This window comes from Schistocerca cancellata, chromosome 5 (genome assembly GCF_023864275.1).
Source record: "Schistocerca cancellata isolate TAMUIC-IGC-003103 chromosome 5, iqSchCanc2.1, whole genome shotgun sequence".
Taxonomy (NCBI): Eukaryota; Metazoa; Arthropoda; class Insecta; order Orthoptera; family Acrididae; genus Schistocerca; species Schistocerca cancellata.
In genome coordinates this window covers 840,658,074-840,678,840 of record NC_064630.1, presented here as the reverse complement: position 1 = coordinate 840,678,840, position 20,767 = coordinate 840,658,074, and the positions used below count along the sequence as shown (strand labels likewise).

Sequence of the window (20,767 nt, the reverse complement as noted above, 5' to 3'; positions counted from 1 at the left end):
ATTTTCGGATCGGACGACAAACTGATAGTGAATTGTAACATTCAGGGCCACCTAATGACGATGGATCACTCAAATTGCGTCCCGATTCAATACATCGTCCTCCAGCCGAGTTGTCTCCATGGGTCTATTGCTGCCTCGGGCACCTTATGGCCGTTCTGCTGTGAGTCCAAGATTTTCGAATCGGACGAAAAACTGATAGTGAATTGTAAGGTTCAGGGCCTCCGAATGACGATGGAACACTCAAATTGCGTCCCGATTCAATACATCGTCCTCCAGCAGACTTGTCTCCATGGGTCTATTGCTGCCTCGGGCACCTTATGGCCGTTCTGCTGTGACTCAAAGATTTTCGAATCTGACGAAAAACTGATAGTGAATTGTAACATTCAGGGCCACCTAATGACGATGGATCACTCAAATTGCGTCCCGATTCAATACATCTCCTCCAGCCGACTTGTCTCCATGGGTCTATTGCTGCCTCGGCCACCTTATGGCCGTTCTGCAGTGAGTCAAAGATTTTCGAATCGGACGAAAGACTGATAGTGATTTGCAACGTTCAGGGCCTCCTAATGACGATGGAACACTCAAATTGCGTCCCGATTCAATACATCGTCCTCCAGCAGACTTGTCTTCATGGGTCTATTGGTGCCTCGGGCACCTTACGGCCGTTCTGCTGTGAGTCAAAGATTTTCGAATCGGACGAAAAACTGATAGTGAATTGTAACGTTCAGGGCAACCTAATGACGATGGATCACTCAAATTGCGTCCCGATTCAATACATCGTCCTCCTGCAGACTTGTCTCCATGGGTCTATTGCTGCCTCGGGCACCTTATGGCCGTTCTGCTGTGAGTCAAAGATTTTCGAATCGGACGAAAAACTGATAGTGAATTGTAACGTTCAGGGCCACCTAATGACGATGGACCACACAAATTGCGTCCCGATTCAATACATCGTCCTCCAGCCGACTTGACTCCATGGGTCTATTGCTGCCTCGGGCATCTTATGGCCGTTCTGCTGTGAGTCTATTTTATCGAACGGGACGAAAAACTGATAGTGAATTGTAACGTTCAGGGCTTCCTGATGACAATGGAACACTCAAATTGCGTCCCGATTCAATACATCGTCCTCCAGCCAACTTGTCTCCATGGGTCAATTGCTGCCTCGGGCCCCTTATGGCCGTTCTGCTGTGAGTCAAAGATTTTCGAATCGGACGAAAAACTGATAGTGAATTGTAACATTCAGGGCCACCTAATGACGATGGATCACTCAAATTGCGTCCCGATTCAATACATCGTCCGGCAGCCGACTTGTCTCCATGGGTCTGTTGCTGCCTCGGGCGCCTTATGGCCGTTCTGCTGTGAGTCAAAGATTTTCGAATCGGACGAAAAACTGATAATGAATTGTAACGTTCAGGGCCACCAAATGACGATGGATCACTCAAATTGTGTCCCGATTCAATACATTGTCCTCCAGCAGACCTGTCTCCATGGGTCTATTGCTGCCTCGGGCACCTTATGGCCGTTATGCTGTGAGTCAAAGATTTTCTAATCTGACGAAAAACTGATAGTGAATTGTAACTTTCAGGGCCACCTAATGACGATGGATCACTCAAATTGCGTCACGATTCAATACATCGACCTCCAGCCGACTTGTCTCCATGGGTCTATTGCTGCCTCGGGCATCTTATGGCTGTTCTGCAGTGAGTCAAAGATTTTCGAATCGGACGAAAAACTGATAGTGAATTGTAACGTTCAGGGCCTCCTAATGACGATGGAACACTCAAATTGCGTCCTGATTCAATACATTGTCCGCCAGCAGACTTGTCTCCATGGGTCTATTGCTGCCTCGGCACCTTATGGCCGTTCTGCTGTGAGTCAAAGATTTTAGAATCGGACGAAAAACTTATAGTGAATTGTAACGTTCAGGGCCACCTAATGACGATGGATCACTCAAATTGCGTCCCGATTCAATACATCGTCCTCCAGCAGACTTGTCTCCATGGGTCTATTGCTGCCTCGGGCACCTTATGGCCGTTCTGCTGTGAGTCTAGATTATCGAAAGGGACGAAAAACTGATAGAGAATTGTAAAGTTCAGAGCCACCTAATGACGATGGATCACTCAAATTGCGTCCCGATTCAATACATCGTCCTCCAGCAGACTTGTCTTCATGAGTCTATTGCTGCCTCGGGCACCTTATGGCAGTTCTGCTGTGAGTCAAAGATTTTCGAATCGGACGAAAAACTGATAGTGATTTGTAACGTTCAGGGCCTCCTAATGACGATGGATCACTCAAATTGCGTCCCGATTCAATACATCGTCCTCCAGCAGACTTGTCTTCATGGGTCTATTGCTGCCTCGGGCACCTTATGGCCGTTCTGCTGTGAGTCAGAGATTTTCGAATCGGACGAAAAACTGATAGTGAATTGTAATGTTCAGGGCCACCTAATGACGATGGATCACTCAAATTGCGTCCCGATTCAATACATCGTCATCCAGCAGACTTGTTTCCATGGGTCTATTGCTGCCTCGGGCACATTATGGCCGTTCTGCTGTGAGTCAAAGATTTTCGAATCGGACGAAAAACTGATAGTGAATTGTAACATTCAGGGCCACCTAATGACGATGGACCACACAAATTGCGTCCCGATTCAATACATCGTCCTCCAGCAGACTTGTCTCCATGGGTCTATTGCTGCCTCGGGCACCTTATGGCCGTTCTGCTGTGAGTCAAAGATTTTCGAATCGGACGAAAAACTGATAATGAATTGTAACGTTCAGGGCCACCTAATGACGATGGATCACTCAAATTGCGTCCCGATTCAATACATTGTCCTCCAGCAGACTTTTCTCCATGGGTCTATTGCTGCCTCGGGCACCTTATGGCCGTTATGCTGTGAGTCAAAGATTTTCGAATCGGACGAAAAACTGATAGTGAATTGTAACTTTCAGGGCCACCTAATGACGATGGATCACTCAAATTGCGTCACGATTCAATACATCGACCTCCAGCCGACTTGTCTCCATGGGTCTTTTGCTGCCTCGGGCACCTTATGGCATTTCTGCTGTGAGTCTAGATTATCGAATGGGACGAAAAACTGATAGTGAATTGTAACGTTCAGGGCCACCTAATGTAGATGGATCACTCAAATTGCGTCCCGATTCAATACATCGTCCTCCAGCCAACTTGTCTCCATGGGTCTAATGCTGCCTCGGGCACCTTATGGCCGTTCTGCTGTAAGTCAAAGATTTTCGAATCGGACGAAAAACTGATAGTCAATTGTAACGTTCAGGGCCTCCTAATGACGATGGAACACTCAAATTGCGTCCCGATTCAATACATCGTCCGCCAGCAGACTTGTCTCCATGGGTCTATTGCTGCCTCGGGCTCCTTATGGCCGTTCTGCTGTGAGTCAAAGATTTTCGAATCGGACGAAAAACTGATAGTGAATTGTAACGTTCAGGGCCACCTAATGACGATGGATCACTCAAAATGCGTCCCGATTCAATACATCGTCCTCCAGCAGACTTGTCTCCATGGGTCTATTGCTGCATCGGGCACCTTATGGCCGTTCTGCTGTGGGCCAAAAGTTTCGAATCTGACGAAAGACTGATAGTGATTTGTAACGTTCAGGGCCTCCTAATGACGATGGAACACTCAAATTGCGTCCCGATTCAATACATCGTCCTCCTGCAGACTTGTCTCCATGGGTCTATTGCTGCCTCGGGCACCTTATGGCCGTTCTGCTGTGAGTCAAAGATTTTCGAATCGGACGAAAAACTGATAGTGAATTGTAACGTTCTGGGCCACCTAATGACGATGGACCACACAAATTGCGTCCCGATTCAATACATCGTCCTCCAGCCGACTTGACTCCATGGGTCTATTGCTGCCTCGGGCATCTTATGGCCGTTCTGCTGTGAGTCTATTTTATCGAACGGGACGAAAAACTGATAGTGAATTGTAACGTTCAGGGCTTCCTGATGACAATGGAACACTCAAATTGCGTCCCGATTCAATACATCGTCCTCCAGCAGACTTGTCTCCATGGGTCAATTGCTGCCTCGGGCCCCTTATGGCCGTTCTGCTGTGAGTCAAAGATTTTCGAATCGGACGAAAAACTGATAGTGAATTGTAACATTCAGGGCCACCTAATGACGATGGATCACTCAAATTGCGTCCCGATTCAATACATCGTCCGGCAGCCGACTTGTCTCCATGGGTCTGTTGCTGCCTCGGGCGCCTTATGGCCGTTCTGCTGTGAGTCAAAGATTTTCGAATCGGACGAAAAACTGATAATGAATTGTAACGTTCAGGGCCACCAAATGACGATGGATCACTCAAATTGCGTCCCGATTCAATACATTGTCCTCCAGCAGACCTGTCTCCATGGGTCTATTGCTGCCTCGGGCACCTTATGGCCGTTATGCTGTGAGTCAAAGATTTTCTAATCTGACGAAAAACTGATAGTGAATTGTAACTTTCAGGGCCACCTAATGACGATGGATCACTCAAATTGCGTCACGATTCAATACATCGACCTCCAGCCGACTTGTCTCCATGGGTCTATTGCTGCCTCGGGCATCTTATGGCTGTTCTGCAGTGAGTCAAAGATTTTCGAATCGGACGAAAAACTGATAGTGAATTGTAACGTTCAGGGCCTCCTAATGACGATGGAACACTCAAATTGCGTCCTGATTCAATACATTGTCCGCCAGCAGACTTGTCTCCATGGGTCTATTGCTGCCTCGGCACCTTATGGCCGTTCTGCTGTGAGTCAAAGATTTTAGAATCGGACGAAAAACTTATAGTGAATTGTAACGTTCAGGGCCACCTAATGACGATGGATCACTCAAATTGCGTCCCGATTCAATACATCGTCCTCCAGCAGACTTGTCTCCATGGGTCTATTGCTGCCTCGGGCACCTTATGGCCGTTCTGCTGTGAGTCTAGATTATCGAAAGGGACGAAAAACTGATAGAGAATTGTAAAGTTCAGAGCCACCTAATGACGATGGATCACTCAAATTGCGTCCCGATTCAATACATCGTCCTCCAGCAGACTTGTCTTCATGAGTCTATTGCTGCCTCGGGCACCTTATGGCCGTTCTGCTGTGAGTCAAAGATTTTCGAATCGGACGAAAAACTGATAGTGATTTGTAACGTTCAGGGCCTCCTAATGACGATGGATCACTCAAATTGCGTCCCGATTCAATACATCGTCCTCCAGCAGACTTGTCTTCATGGGTCTATTGCTGCCTCGGGCACCTTATGGCCGTTCTGCTGTGAGTCAGAGATTTTCGAATCGGACGAAAAACTGATAGTGAATTGTAATGTTCAGGGCCACCTAATGACGATGGATCACTCAAATTGCGTCCCGATTCAATACATCGTCATCCAGCAGACTTGTTTCCATGGGTCTATTGCTGCCTCGGGCACATTATGGCCGTTCTGCTGTGAGTCAAAGATTTTCGAATCGGACGAAAAACTGATAGAGAATTGTAACATTCAGGGCCACCTAATGACGATGGACCACACAAATTGCGTCCCGATTCAATACATCGTCCTCCAGCAGACTTGTCTCCATGGGTCTATTGCTGCCTCGGGCACCTTATGGCCGTTCTGCTGTGAGTCAAAGATTTTCGAATCGGACGAAAAACTGATAATGAATTGTAACGTTCAGGGCCACCTAATGACGATGGATCACTCAAATTGCGTCCCGATTCAATACATTGTCCTCCAGCAGACTTTTCTCCATGGGTCTATTGCTGCCTCGGGCACCTTATGGCCGTTATGCTGTGAGTCAAAGATTTTCGAATCGGACGAAAAACTGATAGTGAATTGTAACTTTCAGGGCCACCTAATGACGATGGATCACTCAAATTGCGTCACGATTCAATACATCGACCTCCAGCCGACTTGTCTCCATGGGTCTTTTGCTGCCTCGGGCACCTTATGGCATTTCTGCTGTGAGTCTAGATTATCGAATGGGACGAAAAACTGATAGTGAATTGTAACGTTCAGGGCCACCTAATGTAGATGGATCACTCAAATTGCGTCCCGATTCAATACATCGTCCTCCAGCCAACTTGTCTCCATGGGTCTAATGCTGCCTCGGGCACCTTATGGCCGTTCTGCTGTAAGTCAAAGATTTTCGAATCGGACGAAAAACTGATAGTCAATTGTAACGTTCAGGGCCTCCTAATGACGATGGAACACTCAAATTGCGTCCCGATTCAATACATCGTCCGCCAGCAGACTTGTCTCCATGGGTCTATTGCTGCCTCGGGCTCCTTATGGCCGTTCTGCTGTGAGTCAAAGATTTTCGAATCGGACGAAAAACTGATAGTGAATTGTAACGTTCAGGGCCACCTAATGACGATGGATCACTCAAAATGCGTCCCGATTCAATACATCGTCCTCCAGCAGACTTGTCTCCATGGGTCTATTGCTGCATCGGGCACCTTATGGCCGTTCTGCTGTGGGTCAAAAATTTTCGAATCTGACGAAAAACTGATAGTGAATTGTAACCTTCAGGGCCACCTAATGACGATGGATCACTCAAATTGCGTCCCGATTCAATACATCGTCCTCCAGCAGACTTGTCTCCATGGGTCTATTTCTGCCTCGGGCACCTTAGGGCCGTTCTGCTGTGAGTCAAAGATTTTCGAATCGGACGAAAAACTGATAGTGAATTGCAACGTTCAGGGCCACCTAATCACGAAGGATCACTCAAATTGCGTCCCGATTCAATACATCGTCCTCCAGCAGACTTGTCTCCATGGGTCTATTGCTGCCTCGGACACCTTATGGCCGTTCTGCTGTGAGTAAAAAATTTTCGAATCTGACGAAAAACTGATAGTGAATTGTAACATTCAGGGCCACCTAATGACGATGGAACACTCAAATTGCGTCCCGATTCAATACATCGTCCTCCAGCAGACTTGTCTCCATGGGTCTATTGCTGCCTCGGGCACCTTATGGCCGTTCTTCTGTGAGTCAAAGATTTTCGAATCGGACGAAAAACTGATAGTGAATTGTAACGTTCAGGGCCACCTAATGACAATGGATCACTCAAATTGCGTCCCGATTCAATACATCGTCCTCCAGCAGACTTGTCTCCATGGGTCTATTGCTGCCTCGGGCACCTTACGGCCGTTCTGCTATGAGTCAAAGATTTTCGAATCTGACGAAAAACTGATTGTGAATTGTAACATTCAGGGCCACGTAATGACGATGGATCACTCAAATTGCGTCCCGATTCAATACATCGTCCTCCAGCCGACTTGTCTCCATGGGTCTATTGCTGCCTCGGGCACCTTATGGCCGTTCTGCTATGAGTCAAAGATTTTCGAATCTGACGAAAAACTGATAGTGAATTGTAACATTCAGGGCCATGTAATGACGATGGATCACTCAAATTGCGTCCCGATTCAATACATCGTCCTCCAGCCGACTTGTCTCCATGGGTCTATTGCTGCCTCGGGCACCTTATGGCATTTCTGCTGTGAGTCTAGATTATCGAATGGGACGAAAAACAGATAGTGAATTGTAACGTTCAGGGCCACCTAATGTAGATGGATCACTCAAATTGCGTCCCGATTCAATACATCGTCCTCCAGCCAACTTGTCTCCATGGGTCTAATGCTGCCTCGGGCACCTTATGGCCGTTCTGCTGTAAGTCAAAGATTTTCGAATCGGACGAAAAACTGATAGTGAATTGTAACGTTCAGGGCCTCCTAATAACGATGGAACACTCAAATTGCGTCCCGATTCAATACATCGTCCGCCAGCAGACTTGTCTCCATGGGTCTATTGCTGCCTCGGGCACCTTATGGCCGTTCTGCTGTGAGTCAAAGATTTTCGAATCGGACGAAAAACTGATAGTGAATTGTAACGTTCAGGGCCACCTAATGACGATGGATCACTCAAATTGCGTCCCGATTCAATACATCGTCCTCCAGCAGACTTGTCTCCATGGGTCTATTGCTGCCTCGGGCACCTTATGGCCGTTCTGCTGTGAGTAAAAAATTTTCGAATCTGACGAAAAACTGATAGTGAATTGTAACATTCAGGGCCACCTAATGACGATGGAACACTCAAATTGCGTCCCGATTCAATACATCGTCCTCCAGCAGACTTGTCTCCATGGGTCTATTGCTGCCTAGGGCACCTTATGGCCGTTCTTCTGTGAGTCAAAGATTTTCGAATCGGACGAAAAACTGATAGTGAATTGTAACGTTCAGGGCCACCTAATGACGATGGATCACTCAAATTGCGTCCCGATTCAATACATCGTCCTCCAGCAGACTTGTCTCCATGGGTCTATTGCAGCCTCGTGCACCTAATGGCTGTTCTGCTGTGAGTCAAAGATTTTCGAATCGGACGAAAAACTGATAGTGAATTGTAACGTTCAGGGCCACCTAATGACGATGGATCACTCGAATTGCGTCCCGATTCAATACATCGTCCTCCAGCAGACTTGTCTCCATGGGTCTATTGCTGCCTCGGGCACCTTATGGCCGTTCTGCTGTCAGTCAAAGATTTTCGAATCGGACGAAAAACTGATAGTGAATTGTAACATTCAGGGCCACATAATGACGATGGATCACTCAAATTGCGTCCCGATACAATACATCGTCCTCCAGCCGACTTGTCTCCATGGGTCCATTGCTGCCTCGGGCACCTTATGGCCGTTCTGCTGTGAGTCAAAGATTTTCGAATCGGACGAAAAACTGATAATGAATTGTAACGTTCAGGGCCACCTAATGACGATGGATCACTCAAATTGCGTCCCGATTCAATACATTGTCCTCCAGCAGACTTGTCTCCATGGGTCTATTGCTGCCTCGGGCACCTTATGGCCGTTATGCTGTGAGTCAAAGATTTTCAAATCTGACGAAAAACTGATAGTGAATTGTAACTTTCAGGGCCACCTAATGACGATGGATCACTCAAATTGCGTCACGATTCAATACATCGACCTCCAGCCGACTTGTCTCCATGGGTCTATTGCTGCCTCGGGCACCTTATGGCATTTCTGCTGTGAGTCTAGATTATCGAATGGGACGAAAAACTGATAGTGAATTGTAACGTTCAGGGCCACCTAATGACGATGGATCACTCAAATTGCGTCCCGATTCAATACATCGTCCTCCAGCCAACTTGTCTCCATGGGTCTAATGCTGCCTCGGGCACCTTATGGCCGTTCTGCTGTAAGTCAAAGATTTTCGAATCGGACGAAAAACTGATAGTGAATTGTAACGTTCAGGGCCACCTAATGACGATGGATCACTCAAATTGCGTCCCGATTCAATACATCGTCCTCCAGCAGACTTGTCTCCATGGGTCTATTGCTGCCTCGGGCACCTTAGGGCCGTTCTGCTGTGAGTCAAAGATTTTCGAATCGGACGAAAAACTGATAGTGAATTGCAACGTTCAGGGCCACCTAATGACGAAGGATCACTCAAATTGCGTCCCGATTCAATACATCGTCCTCCAGCAGACTTGTCTCCATGGGTCTATTGCTGCCTCGGGCACCTTATGGCCGTTCTTCTGTGAGTAAAAAATTTTCGAATCTGACGAAAAACTGATAGTGAATTGTAACATTCAGGGCCTCCTAATGACGATGGAACACTCAAATTGCGTCCCGATTCAATACATCGTCCTCCAGCAGACTTGTCTCCATGGGTCTATTGCTGCCTCGGGCACCTTATGGCCGTTCTGCTGTGAGTCAAAGATTTTCGAATCGGACAAATACTGATAGTGAATTTTAACGTTCAGGGCCACCTAATGACGATGGATCACTCAAATTGCGTCCCGATTCAATACATCGTCCTCCAGCAGACTTGTCTCCATGGGTCTATTGCTGCCTAGGGCACCTTATGGCCGTTCTGCTGTGAGTCAAAGATTTTCGAATGTGACGAAAAACTGATAGTGAATTGTAACGTTCAGGGCCACCTAATGACGATGGATCACTCAAATTGCGTCCCGATTCAATACATCGTCCTCCAGCCGACTTGTCTCCATGGGTCTATTGCTGCCTAGGGCACCTTATGGCCGTTCTGCTGTGAGTCAAAGATTTTCGAATCGGACGAAAAACTGATAGTGAATTGTAACGTTCAGGGCCACCTAATGACGATGGATCACTCAAATTGCGACCCGATTCAATACATCGTCCTCCAGCAGACTTGTCTCCATGGGTCTATTGCTGCCTCGTGCACCTTATGGCCGTTCTGCTGTGAGTCAAAGATTTTCGAATCCGACGAAAAACTGATAGTGAATTGTAACGTTCAGGGCCACCTAATGACGATGGATCACTCAAATTGCGACCCGATTCAATACATCGTCCTCCAGCAGACTTGTCTCCATGGGTCTATTGCAGCCTCGTGCACCTTATGGCCGTTCTGCTGTGAGTCAAAGATTTTCGAATCGGACGAAAAACTGATAGTGAATTGTAACGGTCAGGGCCACCTAATGACGATGGATCACTCAAATTGCGTCCCGATTCAATACATCGTCCTCCAGCAGACTTGTCTCCATGGGTCTATTGCTGCCTCGGGCACCTTATGGCCGTTCTGCTGTCAGTCAAAGATTTTCGAATCTGACGAAAAACTGATAGTGAATTGTAACATTCAGGGCCACCTAATGACGATGGATCACTCAAATTGCGTCCCGATACAATACATCGTCCTCCAGCCGACTTGTCTCCATAGGTCCATTGCTGCCTCGGGCACCTTAGGGCCGTTCTGCTGTGAGTCAAAAATTTTCGAATCGGACGAAAAACTGATAGTGAATTGTAACGTTCAGGGCCACCTAATGACGATGGAACACTCAAATTGCGTCCCTAATTAATACATCGTCCTCCAGCAGACTTGTCTCCATGGGTCTATTGTTGCCTCGGGCACCTTATGGCCATTCTGCTGTGAGTCAAAGGTTTTCGAAACTGACGAAAAACTGATAGTGAATTGTAACGTTCAGGGCCACCTAATGACGATGGATCACTCAAATTGCGTCCCGATTCAATACATCGTCCTCCAGCCGACTTGTCTCCATGGGTCTATTGCTGCCTCGGGCACCTTAGGGCCGTTCTGCTGTGAGTCAAAGATTTTCGAATCGGACGAAAAACTGATAGTGAATTGTAACATTCAGGGCCACCTAATGACGATGGATCACTCAAATTGCGTCCCGATTCAATACATTGTCCTCCAGCAGACTTGTCTCCATGGGTCTATTGCTGCCTCGGGCACCTTATGGCCGTTCTGCTGTGAGTCAAAAATTTTCGAATCTGACGAAAAACTGATAGTGAATTGTAACTTTCAGGGCCACCTAATGACGATGGATCACGCAAATTGCGTCCCGATTCAATACATCGTCCTCCAGCAGACTTGTCTCCATGGGTCTATTGCTGCCTCGGGCACCTTATGGCCGTTCTGCTGTGAGTCAAAGATTTTCGAATCGGACGAAAAACTGATAGTGAATTGTAACGTTCAGGGCCTCCTAATGCCGATGGAACACTCAAATTGCGTCCCGATTCAATACATCGTCCTCCAGCAGACTTGTCTTCATGGGTCTATTGCTGCCTCGGGCACCTTATGGCCGTTCTGCTGTGAGTCAAAGATTTTCGAATCGGACGAAAAACTGATAGTTCAGGGCCACCTAATGACGATGGATCACTCAAATTGCGTCCCGATTCAATACATCGTCCTCCAGCAGACTTGTCTCCATGGGTCTATTGTTGCCTCGGGCACCTTATGGCCGTTCTGCTGTGAGTCAAAGATTTTCGAATCGGACGAAAAACTGATAGTGAATTGTAACGTTCAGGGCCACCTAATGACGATGGATCACTCAAATTGCGTCCCGATTCAATACATCGTCCTCCAGCAGACTTGTCTCCATAGGTCTATTTCTGCCTCGGGCACCTTATGGCCGTTCTGCTGAGAGTCAAAGATTTTCGAATCGGACGAAAAACTGATAGTGTAATGTAACATTCAGGGCCACCTAATGACGATGGATCACTCAAATTGCGTTCCGATTCAATACATCGTCCTCCAGCCGACTTGTCTCCATGGGTCTATTGCTGCCTCGGGCACCTTATGGCCGTTCTGCTGTGAGTCAAAGATTTTCGAATCGGACGAAAAACTGATAGTGAATTGAAACGTTCAGGGCCACCTAATGACGATGGATCACTCAAATTGCGACCCGATTCAATACATCGTCCTCCAGCAGACTTGTCTCCATGGATCTATTGCTGCCTCGGGCACCTTATGGCCGTCCTGCTGTGAGTCAAAGATTTTCGAATCCGACGAAAAACTGATAGTGATTTATAACGTTCAGGGCCACCTAATGACGATGGATCACTCAAATTGCGACCCGATTCAATACATCGTCCTCCAGCAGACTTGCCTCCATGGGTCTATAGCAGCCTCGTGCACCTTATGGCCGTTCTGCTGTGAGTCAAAGATTTTCGAATCGGACGAAAAACTGATAGTGAATTGTAACGTTCAGGGCCACCTAATGACGATGGATCACTCAAATTGCGTCCCGATTCAATACATCGTCCTCCAGCAGACTTGTCTCCATGGGTCTATTGCTGCCTCGGGCACCTTATGGCCGTTCTGCTGTCAGTCAAAGATTTTCGAATCTGACGAAAAACTGATAGTGAATTGTAACATTCAGGGCCACCTAATGACGATGGATCACTCAAATTGCGTCCCGATACAATACATCGTCCTCCAGCCGACTTGTCTCCATGGGTCCATTGCTGCCTCGGGCACCTTAGGGCCGTTCTGCTGTGAGTCAAAGATTTTCGAATCGGACGAAAAACTGATAGTGAATTGTAACGTTCAGGGCCACCTAATGACGATGGAACACTCAAATTGCGTCCCGATTCAATACATCGTCCTCCAGCAGACTTGTCTCCATGGGTCTATTGCTGCCTCGGGCACCTTATGGCCTTTCTGCTGTGAGTCAAAGGTTTTCGAATCTGACGAAAAACTGATAGTGAATTGTAACGTTCAGGGCCACCTAATGACGATGGATCACTCAAATTGCGTCCCGATTCAATACATCGTCCTCCAGCCGACTTGTCTCCATGGGTCTATTGCTGCCTCGGGCACCTTAGGGCCGTTCTGCTGTGAGTCAAAGATTTTCGAATCGGACGAAAAACTGATAGTGAATTTTAACATTCAGGACCACCTAATGACGATGGATCACTCAAATTGCGTCCCGATTCAATACATCGTCCTCCAGCCGACTTGTCTCCATGGGTCTATTGCTGCCTAGGGCACCTTATGGCCGTTCTGCTGTGAGTCAAAGATTTTCGAATCGGACGAAAAACTGATAGTGAATTGTAACGTTCAGGGCCACCTAATGACAATGGATCACTCAAATTGCGACCCGATTCAATACATCGTCCTCCAGCAGACTTGTCTCCATGGGTCTACTGCTGCCTCGTGCACCTTATGGCCGTTCTGCTGTGAGTCAAAGATTTTCGAATCCGACGAAAAACTGATAGTGAATTATAACGTTCAGGGCCACCTAATGACGATGGATCACTCAAATTGCGACCCGATTCAATACATCGTCCTCCAGCAGACTTGCCTCCATGGGACTATTGCAGCCTCGTGCACCTTATGGCCGTTCTGCTGTGAGTCAAAGATTTTCGAATCGGACGAAAAACTGATAGTGAATTGTAACGTTCAGGGCCACCTAATGACGATGGATCACTCAAATTGCGTCCCGATTCAATACATCGTCCTCCAGCCGACTTGTCTCCATGGGTCTATTGCTGCCTCGGGCACCTTAGGGCCGTTCTGCTGTGAGTCAAAGATTTTCGAATCGGACGAAAAACTGATAGTGAATTGTAACATTCAGGGCCACCAAATGACGATGGATCACTCAAATTGCGTCCCGATTCAATACATCGTCCTCCAGCCGACTTGTCTCCATGGGTCTATTGCTGCCTAGGGCACCTTATGGCCGTTCTGCTGTGAGTCAAAGATTTTCGAATCGGACGAAAAACTGATAGTGAATTGTAACATTCAGGGCCACCAAATGACGATGGATCACTCAAATTGCGTCCCGATTCAATACATCGTCCTCCAGCCGACTTGTCTCCATGGGTCTATTGCTGCCTAGGGCACCTTATGGCCGTTCTGCTGTGAGTCAAAGATTTTCGAATCGGACGAAAAACTGATAGTGAATTGTAACGTTCAGGGCCACCTAATGACGATGGATCACTCAAATTGCGACCCGATTCAATACATCGTCCTCCAGCAGACTTGTCTCCATGGGTCTATTGCTGCCTCGTGCACCTTATGGCCGTTCTGCTGTGAGTCAAAGATTTTCGAATCGGACGAAAAACTGATAGTGAATTATAACGTTCAGGGCCACCTAATGACGATGGATCACTCAAATTGCGTCCCGATTCAATACATCGTCCTCCAGCAGACTTGTCTCCATGGGTCTATTGCTGCCTCGGGCACCTTATGGCCGTTCTGCTGTCAGTCAAAGATTTTCGAATCTGACGAAAAACTGATAGTGAATTGTAACGTTCAGGGCCACCTAATGACGATGGATCACTCAAATTGCGTCCCGATTCAATACATCGTCCTCCAGCCGACTTGTCTCCATGGGTCCATTGCTGCCTCGGGCACCTTAGGGCCGTTCTGCTGTGAGTCAAAGATTTTCGAATCGGACGAAAAACTGATAGTGAATTGTAACGTTCAGGGCCACCTAATGACGATGGAACACTCAAATTGCGTCCCGATTCAATACATCGTCCTCCAGCAGACTTGTCTCCATGGGTCTATTGCTGCCTCGGGCACCTTATGGCCTTTCTGCTGTGAGTCAAAGGTTTTCGAATCTGACGAAAAACTGATAGTGAATTGTAACGTTCAGGGCCACCTAATGACGATGGAACACTCAAATTGCGTCCCGATTCAATACATCGTCCTCCAGCAGACTTGTCTCCATGGGTCTATTGCTGCCTCGGGCACCTTATGGCCTTTCTGCTGTGAGTCAAAGGTTTTCGAATCTGACGAAAAACTGATAGTGAATTGTAACGTTCAGGGCCACCTAATGACGATGGATCACTCAAATTGCGTCCCGATTCAATACATCGTCCTCCAGCAGACTTGTCTCCATGGGTCTATTTCTGCCTCGGGCACTTTATGGCCGTTCTGCTGTGAGTGAAAGATTTTCGAATCGGACGAAAAACTGATAGTCAATTGTAACATTCTGGGCCACCTAATGACGATGGATCACTCAAATTGCGTCCCGATTCAATACATCGTCCTCCAGCCGACTTGTCTCCATGGGTCTATTGCTGCCTCGGGCACCTTAGGGCCGTTCTGCTGTGAGTCAAAGATTTTCGAATCGGACGAAAAACTGATAGTGAATTGTAACGTTCAGGGCCACCTAATGACGATGGATCACTCAAATTGCGTCCCGATTCAATACATCGTCCTCCAGCAGACTTGTCTCCATGGGTCTATTGCTGCCTCGGGCACCTTACGGCCGTTCTGCTGTGAGTCAAAGGTTTTCGAAACTGACGAAAAACTGATAGTGAATTGTAACATTCAGGGCCACCTAATGACGATGGATCACTCAAATTGCGTCCCGATTCAATACATCCTCCTCCAGCAGACTTGTCTCCATGGGTCTATTGCTGACTCGGGCACCTTATGGCCGATCTGCTGTGAGTCAAAGATTTTCGAATCGGACGAAAAATTGATAGTGAATTGTAACGTTCAGGGCCACCTAATGACGATGAATCACTCAAATTGCGTCCCGATTCAATACATCGTCCTCCAGCAGACTTGTCTCCATGGGTCTATTGCTGCCTCGGGCACCTTATGGCAGTTCTGCTGTGAGTCAAAGATTTTCGAATCGGACGAAAGACTGATAGTGAATTGTAACATTCAGAGCCACGTAATGACGATGGACCACACATATTGCGTCCCGATTCAATACATCGTCCTCCAGCCGACTTGACTCCATGGGTCTATAGCTGCCTCGGGCACCTTATGGCCGTTCTGCTGTGAGTCTAGATTATCGAATGGGACGAAAAACTGATACTGAATTGTAACGTTCAGCGGAGGGCCTGTGCGGGGTGTGGCAGTGTCGTGCTGGAGGGCCCACTGGTAGCGATGTGGGCTTCCTCGCCTATCGTCGCCTCGCCTCGCCTCGCCTCACACCAGGTGTCTGCGTAGTTTGCAGTGCATTCGCACCATTCCTATCCCTGTCCCTGTCCCCGTCCCGACTTGTCCCGACTTTGCTCGACTGCCGCTCGCTGCCGCTCGGGTCGTGGTCCATATGACAGCGCAAGCATGACAAACGTCTGCGGGACGAGACGAGACGAGACGAGACGAGACGAGACGACTATGGAATAAATTCGTGGTTACAAATCAAATTTGGAACTCTACACTCCTACACAACAATAGGCGGTGACGTATTTCAGAAATCACCTGCCGATTCGTACTGTTTTGTCGTTTTCAAACTTGGTTAGCACATTCTCCCTCAAACTGAGTTAATTACTGCATTTTCGTACCATTACAGTAGTTTAAAAGGCTTAAGGAAGCATCTTTGTCACAACAGAAAGGTAGTTTGAAAATTGGGCTGGCGACATTACAAAATAAAAAAAATCAGGAAGGGAGCCAACAGCACCCGGGTTTCCCAGGCGGTCACCCATCCAAGTACTAGCCGGGCCCGATGATGCTTAACTTCGGTGATCGGACGAGAACCGGTGTATTCATCATGGTATGGCCGTTGGCGCTCATCTAATGTAGGAGCACGGCAGAATTCGCGTTCGGCTTTTCTCCCAACACACAAAATGTTAGTTTTCGGCCGCATTTGACGAAAGCGCTTCCTTCCGCAACCGCCAGTTCCTCGAGGACGGCGCGGGGAGGCGCGCCCGGCGTCCCAGCAGAGTGACGGCCGAATTGGCGGGCGCACCGCCGCGTGTGTGAGACGCACTGCTGCTCGTTGCACCCCCTGTCATTCGCTGGGTGCGTGCGGCCTTCGACACTAGCGGAGGACGAGTCTTGTCCCTGGTGTTCAGCGGAGGGCCTGTGCGGGGTGTGGCAGTGTCGTGCTGGAGGGCCCACTGGTAGCGATGTGGGCTTCCTCGCCTCGCCTCGCCTCGCCTCACACCAGGTGTCTGCGTAGTTTGCAGTGCATTCGCACCATTCCTATCCCTGTCCCTGTCCCCGTCCCGACTTGTCCCGACTTTGCACGACTGCCGCTCGCTGCCGCTCGGGTCGTGGTCCATATGACAGCGCAAGCACGACAAACGTCTGCGGGACGAGACGAGACGAGACGACTAAGGAATAAATTCGTGGTTACAAATCAAATTTGGAACTCTACACTCCTACACAACAATAGGCGGTGACGTATTTCAGAAATCACCTTCCGATTCGTACTGTTTTGTCGTTTTCAAAGTCTTCTTGGCAAACTTGGTTAGCACATTCTCCCTCAAACTGAGTTAATTATTGCATTTTCGTACCATTACAGTAGTTTAAAAGGCTTAAGGAAGCATCTTTGTCACAACAAAAAGGTACTTTGAAAATTGGGCTGGCGACATAACAAAAAAAAAAAACAGGAAGGGAGCCAACAGCACCCGGGTTTCCAGGTGGTCACCCATCCAAGTACTAGCCGGGCCCGATGATGCTTAACTTCGGTGATCGGACGAGAACCGGTGTATTCATCATGGTATGGCCGTTGGCGCTCATCTAATGTAGGAGCACGGCAGAATTCGCGTTCGGCTTTTCTCCCAACACACAAAATGTTAGTTTTCGGCCGCATTTGACGAAAGCGCTTCCTTCCGCAACCGCTAGTTCCTCGAGGACGGCGCGGGGAGGCGCGCCCGGCGTCCCAGCAGAGTGACGGCCGAATTGGCGGGCGCACCGCCGCGTGTGTGAGACGCACTGCTGCTCGTTGCACCCCCTGTCATTCGCTGGGCGCGTGCAGCCTTCGACACTAGCGGAGGACGCATCTTGTCCCTGGTGTTCAGCGGAGGGCCTGTGCGGGGTGTGGCAGTGTCGTGCTGGAGGGCCCACTGGTAGCGATGTGGGCTTCCTCGCCTCGCCACGCCTCGCCTCGCCTCGCCTCACACCAGGTGTCTGCGTAGTTTGCCGTGCATTCGCACCATTCCTATCCCTGTCCCTGTCCCCGTCCCGACTTGTCCCGACTTTGCTCGACTGCCGCTCGCTGCCGCTCGGGTCGTGGTCCATATGACAGCGCAAGCACGACAAACGTCTGCGGGACGAGACGAGACGAGACGAGACGACTAAGGAATAAGTTCGTTTTTACAAATCAAATTTGGAACTCAACACACCTACACAACAATAGGCGGTGACGTATTTCAGAAATCACCTGCCGATTCGTAGTGTTTTGTCGTTTTCAAAGTCTTCTTGGCAAACTTGGTTAGCACATTCTCCCTCAAACTGAGTTAATTACTGCATTTTCGTTCCATTACAGTAGTTTAAAAGGCTTAAGGAAGCATCTTCGTCACAACAGAAAGGTAGTTTGAAAATTGGGCTGGCGACATAACAAAAAAAAAACAGTAAGGGAGCCAACAGCACCCGGGTTTCCCAGGCGGTCACCCATCCAAGTACTAGCCGGGCCCGATGATGCTTAACTTCGGTGATCGGACGAGAACCGGTGTGTTCATCATGGTATGGCCGTTGGCGCTCATCTAATGTAGGAGCACGGCAGAATTCGCGTTCGGCTTTTCTCCCAACACACAAAATGTTAGTTTTCGGCCGCATTTGACGAAAGCGCTTCCTTCCGCAACCGCCAGTTCCTCGAGGACGGCGCGGGGAGGCGCGCCCGGCGTCCCAGCAGAGTGACGGCCGAATTGGCGGGCGCACCGCCGCGTGTGTGAGACGCACTGCTGCTCGTTGCACCCCCTGTCATTCGCTGGGCGCGTGCAGCCTTCGACACTAGCGGAGGACGCATCTTGTCCCTGGTGTTCAGCGGAGGGCCTGTGCGGGGTGTGGCAGTGTCGTGCTGGAGGGCCCACTGGTAGCGATGTGGGTTTCCTCGCCTCGCCTCGCCTCGCCTCGCCTCGCCTCACACCAGGTGTCTGCGTAAGTTTGCAGTGCATTCGCACCATTCCTATCCCTGTCCCTGTCCCCGTCCCGACTTGTCCCGACTTTGCTCGACTGCCGCTCGCTGCCGCTCGGGTCGTAGTCCATATGACAGCGCAAGCACGACAAACGTCTGCGGGACGAGACGAGACGAGACGAGACGACTAAGGAATAAATTCGTGGTTACAAATCAAATTTGGAACTCAACACACCTACACAACAATAGGCGGTGACGTATTTCAGAAATCACCTGCCCATTCGTACTGTTTTGTCGTTTTCAAAGTCTTCTTGGCAAACTTGGTTAGCACATTCTCCCTCAAACTGAGTTAATTACTGCATTTTCGTTCCATTACAGTAGTTTAAAAGGCTTAAGGAAGCATCTTTGTCACAACAGAAAGGTAGTTTGAAAATTGGGCTGGCGACATAACAAAAAAAAAACAGTAAGGGAGCCAACAGCACCCGGGTTTCCCAGGCGGTCACCCATCCAAGTACTAGCCGGGCCCGATGATGCTTAACTTCGGTGATCGGACGAGAACCGGTGTATTCATCATGGTATGGCCGTTGGCGCTCATCTAATGTAGGAGCACGGCAGAATTCGCGTTCGGCTTTTCTCCCAACACACAAAATGTTAGTTTTCGGCCGCATTTGACGAAAGCGCTTCCTTCCGCAACCGCCAGTTCCTCGAGGACGGCGCGGGGAGGCGCGCCCGGCGTCCCAGCAGAGTGACGGCCGAATTGTCGGGCGCACCGCCGCGTGTGTGAGACGCACTGCTGCTCGTTGCACCCCCTGTCATTCGCTGGGTGCGTGCGGCCTTCGACACTAGCGGAGGACGAGTCTTGTCCCTGGTGTTCAGCGGAGGGCCTGTGCGGGGTGTGGCAGTGTCGTGCTGGAGGGCCCACTGGTAGCGATGTGGGCTTCCTCGCCTCGCCTCGCCTCGCCTCACACCAGGTGTCTGCGTAGTTTGCAGTGCATTCGCACCATTCCTATCCCTGTCCCTGTCCCCGTCCCGACTTGTCCCGACTTTGCACGACTGCCGCTCGCTGCCGCTCGGGTCGTGGTCCATATGACAGCGCAAGCACGACAAACGTCTGCGGGACGAGACGAGACGAGACGACTAAGGAATAAATTCGTGGTTACAAATCAAATTTGGAACTCTACACTCCTACACAACAATAGGCGGTGACGTATTTCAGAAATCACCTTCCGATTCTTACTGTTTTGTCGTTTTCAAAGTCTTCTTGGCAAACTTGGTTAGCACATTCTCCCTCAAACTGAGTTAATTATTGCATTTTCGTACCATTACAGTAGTTTAAAAGGCTTAAGGAAGCATCTTTGTCACAACAAAAAGGTACTTTGAAAATTGGGCTGGCGACATAACAAAAAAAAAAAACAGGAAGGGAGCCAACAGCACCCGGGTTTCCCAGGTGGTCACCCATCCAAGTACTAGCCGGGCCCGATGATGCTTAACTTTGGTGATCGGACGAGAACCGGTGTATTCATCATGGTATGGCCGTTGGCGCTCATCTAATGTAGGAGCACGGCAGAATTCGCGTTCGGCTTTTCTCCCAACACACAAAATGTTAGTTTTCGGCCGCATTTGACGAAAGCGCTTCCTTCCGCAACCGCCAGTTCCTCGAGGACGGCGCGGGGAGGCGCGCCCGGCGTCCCAGCAGAGTGACG

At 48.9% G+C, this 20,767-nt stretch overlaps 5 non-coding genes across 5 annotated transcripts; all 5 read right to left on the bottom strand.

The window, feature by feature from the left end:
- Positions 1-16,652: 16,652 nt before the first annotated feature.
- Positions 16,653-16,771, bottom strand: LOC126189396 (5S ribosomal RNA). Its single transcript, XR_007537940.1, has one exon. It is a non-coding gene; the product is annotated as a 5S ribosomal RNA (ribosomal RNA).
- An 833-nt stretch (positions 16,772-17,604) lies between these two features.
- Positions 17,605-17,722, bottom strand: LOC126189551 (5S ribosomal RNA). Its single transcript, XR_007538054.1, has one exon. It is a non-coding gene; the product is annotated as a 5S ribosomal RNA (ribosomal RNA).
- An 846-nt stretch (positions 17,723-18,568) lies between these two features.
- LOC126189408 (5S ribosomal RNA) lies at positions 18,569-18,687 on the bottom strand. The gene has a single exon (XR_007537941.1). It is a non-coding gene; the product is annotated as a 5S ribosomal RNA (ribosomal RNA).
- Positions 18,688-19,534: 847 nt separating this feature from the next.
- Positions 19,535-19,653, bottom strand: LOC126189385 (5S ribosomal RNA). Its single transcript, XR_007537939.1, has one exon. It is a non-coding gene; the product is annotated as a 5S ribosomal RNA (ribosomal RNA).
- An 833-nt stretch (positions 19,654-20,486) lies between these two features.
- Positions 20,487-20,605, bottom strand: LOC126189531 (5S ribosomal RNA). Its single transcript, XR_007538034.1, has one exon. It is a non-coding gene; the product is annotated as a 5S ribosomal RNA (ribosomal RNA).
- Between the last annotated feature and the right edge of the window lie 162 nt (positions 20,606-20,767).